We start from the raw sequence: 16,084 nt of genomic DNA, 5'->3' as shown, positions 1-16,084 counted from the left end.
CTTAGAGATAAATGTATAGCAGTAACTACCCATATTAGAAAGAAGAAATTTCTCAAATCTGTGATTTCAGCTTCCACCTTAAGAAACTTAAAAAAAGAAAAGCAAATTAAACCAAGGAATTAAAGTAAGGCAGAAGGAAGGAAATAAAAAAATATTAGAGCAAAAATTAATGAACAAAAAGAAAAACAATAGAGAAATCTATGAAACCAAAAGTTGCTTGCCTGGGATCAATAAAATTGAAGAATGTATAGGCAGAATAAACAAAGGGAAAAGAGATAGAGAAAACAAAAATTAATAATATTAGGTAACTGTTAAGTTCTACAAACATTAAAAGAGTAGAAAGGAAATATTAGGGCTTCCTGATGACTCAGACAGTAAAGAATCTGGCACAACTTTATGCCAATAAATTTAACAATTTAGATCAAATGAACCAATTCTTTAAAATATACAAACTAATAAAGTTCACTTCGTATAGACAAGTCTCAAAATAATTGTACTGAGTGAAAGAGGCCAGATTCCCCCCAAAAAAGTATATTTGTATGATTCATATAAATGTCTAAAAGATGAAAGCCAATCTAATATGAAAGAAAGCAGGTCTGTGATTGTCAAGAGAGTAGGCTGAGGACTGAGCAGGAAGAGGGGAGAAGGATAAATTACAAAGGAGCAAGAAGAAACTCTTAGAGGTGATGAGTATACTCTTTATCTTGATTGTGATGATGATCCATGGGCATACGCATAAGCCTAAGCTTTTAAGTTTGTGCACTTTATGTCAATCGATAGGTAATCCAATTATCAATTAAACTATCTTTCAATTTGAAGGGCTGTTCTATAAAATCTCAACTCAATCTACCTGTTTTTAAAGTTTGAATCTGAAGAGCAATCTAGCTATATTAAAACACACTTATTCTGAAGAGAAAACGGGGAGGGAAACTGGGATGGAGAGAGAGGAGGGCCTGGGCAGAGACTTGCTGCAACTCCAGAGTGCTACCAATACACAAAAAAACGGCTTCATTTGCCCACCCTCTCCCCGGGCAGTACACAGGGTACAAAGTAAGTGAAATCCATTTTCTTTACTCCTGGCCTGACATAGCTATTCCCTGGCCTGAGGCAGGAGAGCGTGTTCCAGCTAGCTTGCTAGTTACTCCATCCTAGCCAGGCCACACGCTCAGTGAGCTCCATTCCAAGTCCTTGTGTCCTGGCTAAGCCTCCAAGGCCATTGCTTGGGACCTGGCTATAGGCAGGCCACAGATTTGCGTTTTTGTAGCTGGGGGACTTTACGGAGGGGATCATTCCGGGTTGTCTGGAACACACAGTGAAGTTTTTGTTTGATCTATTAAGGCGATTGAGATGTTGTAACTCATTTGCAACTGATTTGATTTTACTCCAAAAGTATTTCCCTCCAGCCTAGACTTGGCTTGGGTGTCCTGGAAATCAGGAGAACTGTATGTGGGTAAAAAGTAATGAGGTCCAGTGGGTGACAAGAAAGGAACTCAAGGTCTCCCTGCATAGGAATATTTTAATTACTGTAGAAGTCATGCCGCCCTCCATCCGCTGGTCTGCCAGTGGCATTTCCTTCCACTGGGGTGGGGAACAGAGCTGCTGGGAATGCTGCTGGGCTCTCAGAAATGCCACCACGGTTGCCACTGGCAATCCTTTCTTGTGCAATGCCCTTTCTCAGGAAGATGAATACAAGCTGTACATACCAAGTGTCAGTCAAACTCTCAGCAACCACTGGTCTCATTAAGAGGAAACTGAAAGGACCCATGGAAAAAATAAATGTCCCTGAATCTGGAGTTCAGGGGAGAAGGAAGCAAGGGAAAGAAACTTCCTGTAATGTGGGAGCCACTTCCAAGCAGAAAACCTGAAGCCCAGTACAGAACAATTCTCCTCCCTCCCAAGGGCAAATGCCATTTTAAATTCCATCTCCTGGTCAACCTATTTTATCAGTAAGACTCCTCATTTGGGAGCTGCAGGCAAAAATCTAGCCCAGGGTAAAGATCTCCAGTGCTGAACAGGGCAGCACTTGTTACACTTTAGAAGATGTATCTGTGAAAAGGATGGTGTGCCCGGGTTTTTCTAATCTAGATCTGCCTTGTAGGAGAGAGAAAATTGTTTTATCTTACCCTCTCAGTTCTTAGCTGAGACCCCTGTAATAAAAGATTAACAAGAGAAAACAAACAGGTTTATTGACATGTACACTGGAGTATTCATGGGAGATACCCAGGGAAAATGAGTAACTCAAAGAGGTGGCTTTTGAATTCAGGATTAAATGCCATCTTAATAGGAAAAGAAGAGAGTGAGGTAGGCTTCTCAGGGATAAAAGATGAATGGCGCTTAGAAGAATAGATGGGAGGTATGATTGTGTATCTTGATGTGGTGTCAACTTCCAATTTTGTCTCATGTGATAAAAGTCGATCTTCCACAGTTGATGAGACTCCTGGGGGAGTGGACTGATGGTAATTGAATTCTTTCCAGAGGATCTATCTTGTGGCAGATAAGGGGAGATTGGGGAAATCCTCTTCCTGCATTTACTGTTTTTCAAAAGTCTACAGCTCAAAAGAATCAGTATACCAAAGTGGTATATTTAGGGGTGGTATGTCCTGAATTCCCATATTCACATTGTGGGGTGTCACATTCTGCTGCTCTTGGACCTTGAATGCATTGTGAAACCTCATGCCAGTCTCTTTATCTCACTGAGACTCTGTTTCTCCATCTGCAAAACAAGAAGACTGCACTCTAATTTTCAAGCTTTAAAGTTCCCTAATCAAAGATTTAATAAAATCCACTCTGGTTGCTCTCTGAAACTCTGAGCTCTTAGGAAATCAGTTGGAAATTAGCAGAAAATAAAAGTTTTTTTGCTAAGGAGAGCCATTCAACTTCAATTTGTTTTTGCTGCATTTTACCTTTTGTGTAATAGACTTGGCACACACTGACAAATGAAACAATTGATCTGAATGACAAGCAGCCAAAATTGTAAGGGCAGAAGTGATTTAATAAGAAAAACTTCTCTTGGCCTTGTGCTCAAATAACTCCTTTCTGGAGTGATCAGGCCACCTCTGAGTTTTCAAACTCTTACTAAGAAAGCAATTCCTGCTTTGAATGCTCCTTGCAGCACTTGGGACTTGGTCCTACATAAGTTATCCTAACATTTATTGTTATTACTTTGATTTATCTGGTCTTAATTCCTTGTACTAACAAGCCAGATATATAGCAAACCATCACTTACCCAGCATCATGGAGGTTCTATCAATATTCTTAGTTGCACACCATAGAAACCACTCTAGCTTGTTTGAGCTGAAAAAGGAAAGTCTTTCTTTAAGGATACCACTGCAGGAGGGATTTTTCACCTGTAACCTTGTGATCAGGGACTGTTTCTAAATCATACCACTAGACTTCTGCTGCTGCTACCTGGGTAAACCAGGTCAGAGGAATATTAGCTAACCTTTACTTTAATTTATTGTCTTCATTTTTATTAAGATATCATTGATATTTAACATGAACTTCAAATGCATACGTGCTCAGCTGTGTCTGACGGAGCCTGCCAGGGCTCAAGGTCTGTGACTTCATGAACTGTAGGCCACCAGGCTTCTCTGTCCATGGAATTTTCTAGACAAGAGTACCAGAGGATCTTTTCAACCTGGGGATTGAATCCACATCCCTTAGTCTCCTGCATTAGCAGGCAGGTTCTTTACCACTAGCACCACCTGGGCAGCCCAAGATCTACTCTTAGTCATATTCAAATAATAGTATAATATTAACTGAAGTCATCATGCTGTATCTTACTTCCTCAGAACTAATTAATTTTATAACCGAAAATTTGTATCTTTTGACTACCTTCACCCAAGTACGTATTGAAAACAGAGGACAGTGTCCTGCAGGCCAACATGACCTCAACTCTCAGGAACCTGTCTAGGGAGGCAGGAAGCTAGTCTAGGGTAAGCAGGGCAGATCATGGGGTAGAAGTACAAAACATTGTCCCAGGCTTGGAACACTTTGTGGTAGTCTAGTTGCTAAGTTGTGTCTGACTCTTGCAACCCCATGGACTGCAGCCCACCAGGCTCCTCTGTCCATGGGATTTTCCAGGCAAGAATACTAGAGTGGTTTGCCATTTCCTTCTCCAGGCTTCTCTGGAAGCTCAGTTGGTAAAGAATCTGCCTGCTGTGCAGGAGACCCGAGTTTGACCCCTGGGTCAGGAAGGAGCACTTTGTGGAAAATATCAAATCACAGGGAGCCAACAATGAGATAAAAGATCAGCAACTGAGCTACAACAATTCCAAGGAAATGATAGAAGACATACTTGAGACAAATACAAAGAGTCAAGAAAATATGCACCATGCTATGTAAATGGAGAAACAAGATGCCAACACGGATTATTTTTGCCACTTACTAGTAGCCAAGCAGAGAAGGCAATGGCACCCCACTCCAGTACTCTTGCCTGGAAAATCCCATGGACGGAGGACCCTGGTAGGCTGCAGTCCATGGGGTTGCTAAGAGTCAGACATGACTGAGCAACTTCACTTTCACTGTTCACTTTTGTGCATTGGAGAAGGAAATGGCAACCCACTCCAGTGTTCTTGTCTGGAGAATCCCAGGGACGGGGGAGGCTGGTGGGCTACCGTCTATGGGGTCGCACAGAGTTGGACACTACTGAAGCAACTTAGCAGCAGCAGCAATGGCCAAGTATCTATTATCGCTTTCTACTTTTCTGAAGGTTATTATTTCTTAGAAAAATCTCAGACACAATCATCAAAAAGAAGAGGGAGAATGGAGCTATTTAGAAGCAGAGCTTTTGTATGGTATTGAAGCTAAGTTGGGATCAGTTCAAAGTAGACTGTTATAACTTTAGGATATTAAATGTAATCATATGCTAATCATAAAAAAAGATATACAAAAAGAAATTAGAAAGGAGTCAAAGCAATTTGCTACAAAAAATCAACTAAACACAAAAGCAGGCAGCATTGGAGGAAATGAAGGACAAAAAATGTGTAAAACACAGAGAAAATAAATAATAAAATAGATGAAGTAAATCCTCCCTTGTCAATAATTACATTAAATGTAAAGGGATTAAACTTTCTAATCAAAAGGCAGAGATTGGAGGATTGGACAGAATAACATGAAAACTACATGTTATCTACAAGAGACTCATTTTCAATTCAAAGCACAAGTTTGAAAATGAAAGGATGAAAACAGATACTTCTAGCAAACAGTACCCAAAAGAGAGCTGGGGTGGCTATTCTAATATCAGACAAAGCAACCTTTAAGTCAAAACTGTTACAAAACAAAGACGGACATTATATACTGATAAAAGAATCAATCCATCAAGAAGTTATAATAAAGGAATTTCCTGATCTATTGTACAAACACGGTCCCATCACTTCATGTCAAATAGATGGGGAAACAATGGAAACAGTGACAGACTTTATTTTCTTGGGCTCCAAAATCATTGCAGATCGTGACTGCAGCCATGAAATTAAAAGATGTTTGCTCCTTGGAAGAAAAGCTATGACCAACCTAAACAGCGTATTAAAAAGCAGAGACATTACTTTGCCAACAAAGGCCTATCTAGTCAAACCTATGGTTTTTCCAGTAGTCATGTATGGATGTGAGAGTTGGACCTTAAAGAAAGCTGAGCACATAAGAATTGATGCTTTTGAACTGTGGTGTTGGAGTAGACTCTTGAGAGTCCCTTGGGCTGCAAGGAGATCAAATCAATCAATCCTAAAGGAAATCAGTCCTGAATATTCATTGGAAGGACTGATGCTGAAGTTGAAACTCCAATACTTTGGCCACCTCGTGTGAAGAACTGACTCATTGGAAAAGACTCTGATTCTGGGAAAGACTGAAGGCAGGAGGAAAAGGGGATGGTGGAGGATGAGATGGTTGGATGTTATCACTGACTCAATGGACATGAGTTTGAACAAGCTCCAAAAGCTGGTGATGGACACAGACGCCTGGCGTGCTGCAGTCCATGGGATCACAAAGAGTCGGACATGACTAAGCAACTGAACTGACTGACTGATTGTGCAAACTGAGGCTGAGGGCAGAGACCAGCTGATCTCTAATGGCTAAGTTATCATGTCCACTTATCCAGTATATTCTCTGTGGTTGATACTCTCTGATGAGTACTTAGTCACCGACTTTCAATTCCTATCAGTTAGCAATTTGCCCCAGGAGCATAATTCCACTCATACTCCTGGGGTGTGTTTACACACAATCAAGCAAACTCCCATAATACCAAAGAAGGGTTTCAGGCAGTAAAGAGGAGAAATGCAGGTGCTTGAGGAGTTGTCAGCATGCCAGGAACTGTCTGCAGCTGCAGGTATACTCAAATGAGTGAAGGTAATAGTGGATGGGGTATTAAAAGCATCTGATATAAATGAGAAATATGTCAAGGCTTATACTGTATTTTGGAAAATAAAATTTGGATAAAATCTTCCCAAGCATAAACAAGATTAAAAGAAATTAAATAGAAAATATATATAGTTCTGAGGGAAAAATATAAAGAAATATAGCATGCAAAAAATAAGTGAAGAACTCAGGGTGGAATAGGGCTCAAGAAACAGCATATTCTCTTAAAACGCATACTATAGAAGAACTTTAATATGAATATTACTTCAATATGATAAGAGTGGAAAGGGAAGGTGATATAACAACATTGCAATGGAAAAAGAGATAGAGAATGAAAACAGAATAAAGAACACGTCCGAAAACTCTCACCATATATATCAATAAGTAATCTAAGGCTGCTGCTGGTGCTAAGTCGCTTCAGTCGTGTCCGACTCTGTGCGACCCCATAGACGGCAGCCCACCAGGCTCCCCCGTCCCTGGGATTCTCCAGGCAAGAACACTGGAGTGGGTTGCCATTTCCTTCTCCAATCTAAGTCCAGACGGGATAAAATAGATATGGCTAAATTTTAAATCAATGCTATGGAGGGACATCTTGAAATAAAGAGTGAATACATAAGAAAAAGAAAAGAAATGAAATGAATGAAGCCAATATATTATAATAGACATAGGGGACAAAGACAGTTCAACCTAAATATATGTATTTTCTTGAAGGGAAAAAAAATGATATTCAATGATTTTTAATCATATAAAATTCCCCTGCAATTATGAAAGATCAGGGTCTGTAAATTTGAAAGAGCACAGTACATACAAGGTAAGATTGATACAATATAACATTGTGACTTAGTTTGGTTAAACTATTAAGGTTCAAGAATAAAGGTATTTATATGTGTGTGTACTCAGTTGCTCAGTTAGGAACCCATGGACTGTAGCCCATCATGCTCCTCTGTTCATGGGATTTTTCAGGTAAGAATAATGGAGTGGGTTGCCATTTCCTCCTCCAAGGGATCTTCCTAACCCAGAGATCCAACCCCCATTTCCTGAGTCTCCTGCATTGGCAGGCAGGTTCTTTACCACTGTGCCATTTCAGAAGCCCCGATGTGTACTGTATTTCATAACAAAATATGTAAGTTTAAAAAAGATAATGGAAGGCATCTAGACAAGGGACCAAAAAATGTCATAAATAAGGGCAAAAATTCAAGATGATCTCAGACTTGACCACAGAAAATTTAATTCCAGAAGACATTGGAATGATAAGTACCAGGTTGTGAAGAAAGGAAAAGGTGCAAAGGTAATACTCAAACAACTTGTTAACTATAAAAACCAAAGAAGTAGGAAAAAACCACAGGTAGAAAATTACAAATATTAAAAATCTCAGGCTCCCTTAAGGCACATTTTCAAACAAACTATTTGATGGTGAAATCTAATCATACAAGCAAGGAATCAAAACAAAGATTTAGAGAATTTGAAATGGTATGATCAATATAAAAGAATTAATGATGAGCCCCAAATCTATTTTAAGTAGCTCTAAGCAACCAGATAAATACATTTTGTTTCAGAGTAAAATAGAAATACTAAGGGAACAATTAAACAGAAATCAGCAAGTATTTAATGAACTGAAAATGATACAAACCCATTTGACATAATACCTATAGAACACTATACCCAACAATTGCTGAATATATATATATGCTTTTTTCAGTGGATGTGGAATGTTTATAAAGAAACACTATACACTAAGCTGTAAAATGAATCTTAGTAAAATGAACTGTACTAAAATCATACAGAATAATATCTGTGACCATAATAGAAATAACTAGAAGCCAATAAAGGAAGATATCCAAAAAATATCCAAATGGAAACTAATACAATTATGTAAAGTTTAAAAATAAAATAAAATTTAAAAAAATAAACAAAAAAATAAACATATATTCCTAAACCCTTGGGCAAAACAATAAATCACAATAGAAATTAGAATGTATTTTTAACTGAATGAAATTGAAAAAACAACATAAGTTTGTCCAGTGAAGCTAGAACATCTTGGAAGAAAATGTAGACAATATTAGTTATTTAACAATTAGAGGAAAAAAAGCTTTGAAGTCAATCAGCAAAGCTTTGACTTCAAGCCAAGAAAAAGAACAAAGACCCTGATGCTGGGAAATCTTGAAGGCAAAAGGAGAAGGCGGCGGGAGAGGATGAGATGGTTAGATAGCATCACCGACTCAGTGGACATGAATTTGAGCAAACTCCGGGAGATAGTGGCAGACAGGGAAGCCTGGCATGCTGCATTCCAAGGGGTGGCAAAGAATTGGACCATGCTTAGTGAACAACAACAACAAAGAAGAAAATAAAATTAAAGTTAAAAGCATAAATTATGATATACTGCAAAGAGAAAAATCAATAAAAACAAAGGTTGCTTCTTTGAAAGAATAAAATTGATAACCCTCTAGCTAGAGACATTACAGTCATTAAAAAGCTAGTAAGGAAACATTACAATTTGAGCACCATGATTTGACGAAGTAAATGAAATAAAAAATTCCTTGAGATATACAAATTATTGAAGAAAAGTGGTGCTGGAGTGGCAATTGAGGAAAAAATCTTGATATGTAAAAACCTATTATGTATTTTATGTTTTCATTTCTTTGATTTATAATATTCACAATTTAAATATCATTTATATTTATCCTGAAATTGCTTGCTCCTGATTTGTTTTCTTTTTCTGTCTCTCTCTCTTTTTTTCTTTTGGTGATGACTCACAAGTGGGAATCAAGATTGCTGGGAGAAATATCAACAACCTCAGATATGCAGATGATATACTACTTTAATGGTAGACAGTGAAGAGGAACTAAAGAGCCTCTTGATGAAGGTGAAGAGGAGAGTGAAAAAGTTGGCTTAAAATTCAACATTCAAAAAACTAAGATCGTGGCATCCAGTCCCACCACTTCATGGCAAATAGTTGGGGGAAAAGTGGGAACAGTGACAGGTTTTATTTTCTTGGGCTCCAAAATCACTGCTAATGGTGGCTGCAGCCATGAAATTAAAAGACAAACCTTGGAAGGAAAGCTATGACAAACCTAGACAGTGTATTAAAAAGCAGAGACATCACTTTGCCAGAAAAAGTCCGTAGAGTCAAAGCTACGGTTTTTCCAGCAGTCGTGTATGGATGTGAGAGTTGGATCATAAAGGAGGTTGAGCACTGAAAAACTGATGCTTTTGAACTGGGGTGATGGAGAAGACTCTTGAGAGTCTCTTGGATGGCAAGGAGCTCAAACCAGTCAATCCTAAAGGAAGTCAACCCTGAATATTCATTAGGAGGACTGATGCTGAAGCTGAAGCTCCAATACTTTGGCCACCTGATGTGAAGAGCTGACTCATTAGAAAGGACCCTGATGCTGGGCAAGAGTGAAGGCAGGAGGAGAAGGGACAACAGAGGATGAGATGGTTGGATGGTATCACTGACTCAATGGACATGAGTATAAGCAAGCTGTGGGAGATGGTAAAGAACAGGGAAGCCTGGCATGCTGTGGTCCATGGGGCTGCAAACAGTCAGACATGATTCAGCGACTAAACAACAACAGTCTCATTTTCAGTTGAGCTTTAAAATCTCTTTATACATTAGGAAAGATAAGTCTACATTCTGTCAATTTATCACATGTTTTGTCATTCACTCTTTAAATATATGTATTTAAATGCATGTATATTTGAATTAAAATATATTTTCTCACAAAATAGATTGCTTTATTCTTTTAACATGGGTTATGACTTTTTTATTAGTAGATAATTGCTTTACAATATTGTGTTGGTTTCTGCCATACATCAACATGAATCAGCCACAGGTGTGTGTGTATATATATATATATATATCTCCTCTCCCTCTTGAACTTCCTTCCCATGTCTCTCCCCATTCCACCCCTCTAGGTTGTTTCAGAGCACTGGGTTGAGTCCCCCGTGTCACACGGCAAATTCCCACTTTAATGGCAGAAAGCAAAGAGGAACTAAAGAGCTTCTTAAAGAAGGTAATGTATTTTACTTATGGCAATGTACATGTTTCCATGCTATTCTCTCACCTTTCCTCTATGATTTGTGCTTTGGGGCCTTACTTACCTCAAGATTATATATTTTTACTTATACATCTTTCTATATTTAATTAGTGCTCTCTCTTAAAGTTAATGCTTTAATCCTACAGGACTATATTTTATTTTAAGATATATACTGGTAGTCTTTCTTTTTTTCAAATGCTTAGTCTTTTTTTATCATATATTAAATTCAAATATGGAGAAGGCAATGGCAGCCCACTCCAGTACTCTTGCCTGGAAAATCCCATGGACGGAGGAGCCTGGTAGGCTGCAGTCCATGGAGTCGCTAGGAGTTGGATACGACTGAGCAACTTCACTTTCCCTTTTCGCTTTCATGCATTGGAGAAGGAAATGGCAACCCACTCCAGTGTTCTTGCCTGGAGAATCCCAGGGACGGGGGAGCCTGGTGGGCTGCCGTCTCTAGGGTCGCACAGAGTCAGACACGACTGATGCGACTTAGCAGCAGCATCAGCAGCAAATTCAAATATATATACTTGGGTCCATTTCTATTATGTTTCTGTTTATCTGTTTGTCTATTTCTGGACCAGTCCCATACAATTTTATTTATTATAATAGTATATCTTAATCTCTGATACAACAGAGACTTTTTATTCCCTTCCTTTTCATCATTTTCTTCAATTTTAACCTATGTTAATTGTTTCATGCGAACTTTAGAAGCATTTTGTCAAATTCAAAGAGAAATCCATTTTGATTCAATAGTTATTGTTACAGCTATTTCGGGGAAATTGACAAATTTACTATATTAAGCCTATCAACTAACATGACCTGTTTTTGTATTTAAGTCTTTCTTTAGTTCCCTCAAAACAGTTTTTAGTTTTCTTCATATAGGACTCAGACATGTTAAGTTTATTTCTAAGTTTTAGTACTTGGATTTTTTTTAATGGCATGATTTATTTTCTAAAAAATATAATTGATTTACAGGCAGGTTTGATCCCTGGGTAGGGAAAATCCCCCTGTAGAAAGGAATGGCAACCCATTCCAGTATTCTTTCCTAGAGAATTCTATGGACAGAGAAGCATCCAGGCTATAGTCCATGGGGCTTCAAAGAGTTAGACTCAACTTAGCAACTAAGCACACACACACATCTGTATCTGTTAATGGCAAATAGATGGGAAACAATGGAAACAGTGACATACTTTATTTTCTTGGGCTCCAAAATCACTGCAGATGGTGACTGCACCCATGAAATTAAAAGACACTTGCTCCTTGGGAGAAAACCTATGATCAATCTAGATAGCATATTAAAAAGCAGAGACACTACTTTGTCAACAAAGGTCCATCTAGTCAAAGCTATGGATTTTCCAGTAGTCATGTATGAATGTGAGCATTGGACTATAAAGAAGGCTGAGTGTCAAAGAATCAATGCTTTTAAACTGTGGTGTTGGAGAAGACTCTTGAGAGTCCCTTGGACTACAAGGAGGTCAAACCAGTCAGTCCTAAAGGAAATCAGTCCTGAATGTTCATTAGAAGGACTGATGCTGAAGCTGAAGCTCCAATACTTTGGCCACCTGATGCGAAGAGCTGACTCATTAGAAAGGACCCTGATGCTGGGCAAGAGTGAAGGCAGGAGGAGAAGGGGACGACAGAGGACAAGATGGTTGGATGGCATCACTGACTCAATGGACATGAGTTTAAGCAAGCTGTGGGAGATGGTAAAGAACAGGGAAGCCTGGTGTGCTGCAGTCCATGGGGTCACAAAAAGTCAGACATGACTGAGCGACTGAATGACAAATCCCTAATTAATCCCCCTCCTCTTTCTCTCTCCCCTTTGGTAACCACAAGTTTGTTTTCTATAACTGTTATTCTGTTCCTCTTTTGCATATATATTCATTTATATAATTTTTAGATTCCACATACAAGTGATCAGTTCAGTTCAGTTGGTCAGTTTTGTCCGACTCTTTGAGACCGCATGGACTGCAGCACGCCAAGCCTCCCTGTCCATCACCAGCTCCCGGAGTTTACGCAAAGTCATCTCCATTGAGTCGGTGATGCCATTCAACCATCTCATCCTCTGTCGTCCCCTTCTGCTCCTGCCTTCAATCTTTCCCAGCATCAGGGTCTTTTCTAATGAGTCAGCTCTTCGAATCAGGTGGCCAAAGGATTGGAGTTTCAGCTTCAACATCAGTCCTTCCAATGAACACCCAGGACTGATCTCCTTTAGTATGGACTGGCTGGATCTCCTTGCAGTCCAAGGGACTTTCAAGAGTCTTCTCCAACACCACAGTTCAAAAGCATCAATTCTTTGGTGCTCAGCTTTCTTTATGGTCCAACTCTCACATCCATACATGACCACTGGAAAAACCATAGCCTTGACTAGACAGATCTTTGTTGGCAAAGTAATGTCTCTGCTTTTTAATATGCTGTCTAGTTTGGTTATAACTTTCCTTCCAAGGAGTAAGCGTCTTTTAATTTCATGCATACAAGTGATATCATACAGTATTTGTCTTTCTCTGTCTGACTTATATCATGAAGTATGATATTCTATAGATCCATCCATGTTGCTACAAATGGAAGAATTTCATTCTTTTATTTGGCTGAGTAATATTCTTTTGTACACATACCACATCTTCTTTATCCACTTGTCTGTTGATGGGCATTAGTTTGCTTCCATGTCTTCGCTGTTGTAAATAATGCTGCAGTGAACACTGGGCATGTATCTTTCAAGTTAGTGTTTTGTATCATTTACTTTTTATTCCATTTTATTTTCTAACAGAAGTTTCACTTTTACATTTTACTGTCTAGTCAGTCTACAAATTAAATTGGCTTATGAAGTGAGATAAAGAACTAATTCTTTTTTTCCCAAAACAATAAGCAGTTTTTCCAGCAGTAGCTTCCATGGAATATTTAGCCATGAAAAGTCAATGCAAAATACATGTGTACTGTGGTTGTAATTATATAAAATATGCATTCCAGATGACAATAATTAGAAAAGAATATGGAAAACTTGTATTTCTTTATAATTTCCTCACCAACAATTTAAACTGATGGTAAAGAGTTCATCTTTCTTTTTTCATTCATTTTACCTTTTCCTTGGAGGAAATGCCATTTCCAATAACTATTTCTTGATATTTTACAGTACAAATTTAGCGCTTAGCATATGTTCCCTTCAAGTATTAATTAAGTAGCATCTCACATAGTAGACAACCTGGTGTCTGCCTAGAATTAGCACAGACGAGGAGACACTCACATGTGCTCTCAAATATTAAATTCTGAAATAGGGACATGTTTTAATAAGTCATACTATATTTTTCTCCTTACTTAGAAATATTAATCAGATATTTCTTAATGTGGTATGAACATGAAACAGTGTTCAGAAGAGTCACATCTGGTTGGTCGATATCTGTCCCTCCATTGCCTGAGTAAAATTCCTCCCCTTCTCCCTGAGTACATGTTTTTACTCTTCTCTCCTATGAAATCTATTCTATTCCTTCCCTGTATGCATGCATGCTCAGTTGTATCTGACTCTTTGTAACCCTATGGAATGTGACCCACCAGGCTGTACCTATGGGATTTTCAGTCCATGGGATTTTCCACGCAAGAATACTGGGGTGGGTTGCCATTTCGTCCTTCAGGGGATCTTCCCGACCCAGGGATCAAACCCATGTCTCCTGGGTCTCCTCCATTGAAAGCAGATTCTTTACCACTTGAGCCACCAGGGAAACCCTTATTCCTTCATTAGGTGTGTCAAAATCATTCTTGTGCTTCCAAGCATCCCTGTACCCTAAGCATCACTTCTTGTCATTGCTGTCATTTCTCTCTCTTTTTCTTTTCTTTTTTGATTGGAGGAAATTTATGCAGATGTGCATAAAGCTCTTTATGGGTTAGAATTAAGAGAAGATATTCCTCTTGCTCAGAAGGATGGTCCAGGTATGGACATAAAGGAACATCTTGTCTTACATTTAATGGGATATGATTATTATTATGCACGTCAAAGAAAAGCAATGGATTTTCTAAAGGATTAAAACAAACAGAATTAGCATACCTAGACATGGGAATACCTCAGTGACCCAGCATCATTTGGAAATAAAACAGTGCTGCTGCTGCTGCTGCTAAGTCGCTTCAGTCGTGTCCGACTCTGTGCGACCCCATAGATGGCAGCCCACCAGGCTCCCCTACCATATGTAAACTTTCCAGACCACTGGAACTTCTCACCAACAACCCAATGGTCACATTTTGGTAAATAGATGTGCTAACTCACTGCTGGTGAGTTTGTAGGTGATTTGCCCTGCATTCAGTGGCCTCATGCTCCTACACTTTGCTAGAGGTAGGCCTGCCTTTTGTCACACTTTATGTTGTTCCTTTTTTCCCCACCAGAGACACCCCTCTCCAGCAGCAGCCCACCTCTAAGTCTTCAATATACTTCTACTCTACTGTAGCATAGAAACCAGATGACCATGCTTATTGAATTGTGCCCCAAGTACAAACCTAAGGAAACTCTGGGTCATGTTACTTAGTTGTCCACCTATTATGGCTTTCGGAGTTCAGATGTGTGTGTGTTAGTCACTCAGTCGTGTCCGGCTCTTTGTGATCCCATGGACTCTAGCCTGCCAAGGAATTCTCTGGGCAAGAATACTGGAGTGGGTTGCCATTCCCTTCTCAGGGGATCTTCCCAACCCAGGGATCAAACCTGGGTTTCCTGCATTGCAGGCAGATTCTTTACCATATGAGCCACCAGGGAAGGTCTAAAGTCTCTGAAAAACCATTCCTTCTTGGTAGGGCTACAACAGAAAAACAAATCATTCATTCATTCAGCAAACAATGATCATGTGCCTCCACACTCCATTTAGTATTCCAGACACTGGCTGTATAGTAGTGAATAGAGCAGACACCCAGTCCTTGGCATGTGTAGAGTTTAAAATCGAGATGGGCAAAGGGATATTGTGAAGAAAGCTTTGAAAGTACCATGAGAGCATGAAACCAAAGAATTAATGTATATAAATGACTCAGAATTCAAATTTCAAAAAGAAAAAAAAAAAAACACCCGCATTTCAAAAGGACAGTTTGGCAGCCAAGAAACCATAATAGTCCTGTTAAAGGCATGAGTCAGAGGATCTTCAGGGAGGGAATTGTTTCTGGCAGCAGGGGCCCTTTCTGGAAGCATGTCCGGTCCTGTGTGCGGTCTTACTTCCTGAGGCTGCAACAGAAGACGTGCTCCCGGTCCCTTCACATCATTCCCATCCATCCACATATTCCCTCAGCTCCTCTTCAAACTGGATCTGCCCCAGCCCTGGTGCTCCAGGAGAAGACTATGAATTCAGTAGTTGAAGGGATTGAAGCTACATCCACAGCCAGGCCGGTAAACGGTGCTGTGACACATGGCTTCTCCTCCAGGGGGTTTCGGAAGTCAGCCAGGAGGCCTGACTTTCAAGAATGAATAAAATGAAGGAATATGGAGCCTGTACCAACAGTTTGAAATTTAAAAGACAGCTAAGAAAGAGTAGTGTGAACATTTCCGTGAGACAAGTATTATGGTCGCTGGTAGAAACATCAAATTCTCAATTTAGTTTAGGAAAATTTGAAGCAGTATTTCTATTCTTCTTTCCTTACACTTCCAACTTTTGTGCCAGCAAAGCAGAAAGTCCTCCCCACCCCTACATCTCCCCAAGCCTCCCACTTCATGTTTGTTTGTGAAAAGAATATGA

At 39.3% G+C, this 16,084-nt stretch overlaps 1 long non-coding RNA gene across 2 annotated transcripts in view; it reads left to right on the top strand.

The window, feature by feature from the left end:
* LOC133233670 (uncharacterized) overlaps positions 1-10,074 on the top strand; it is a 30,651-nt gene extending 20,577 nt beyond the window's left edge. For both annotated transcript variants that reach the window (XR_009731801.1, XR_009731802.1), the window contains one exon: positions 9,106-10,074. This is a non-coding gene — a long non-coding RNA (uncharacterized LOC133233670). The remainder of the gene's footprint in view (positions 1-9,105) is intronic.
* The last annotated feature ends 6,010 nt before the right edge of the window (positions 10,075-16,084 follow it).

This window comes from Bos javanicus, chromosome 20, assembly GCF_032452875.1.
Source record: "Bos javanicus breed banteng chromosome 20, ARS-OSU_banteng_1.0, whole genome shotgun sequence".
Classification (NCBI taxonomy): domain Eukaryota; kingdom Metazoa; phylum Chordata; class Mammalia; order Artiodactyla; family Bovidae; genus Bos; species Bos javanicus.
The sequence above is the reverse complement of the archived record's forward strand: the minus strand, read 5'-3'. Positions and strand labels throughout refer to the sequence as shown.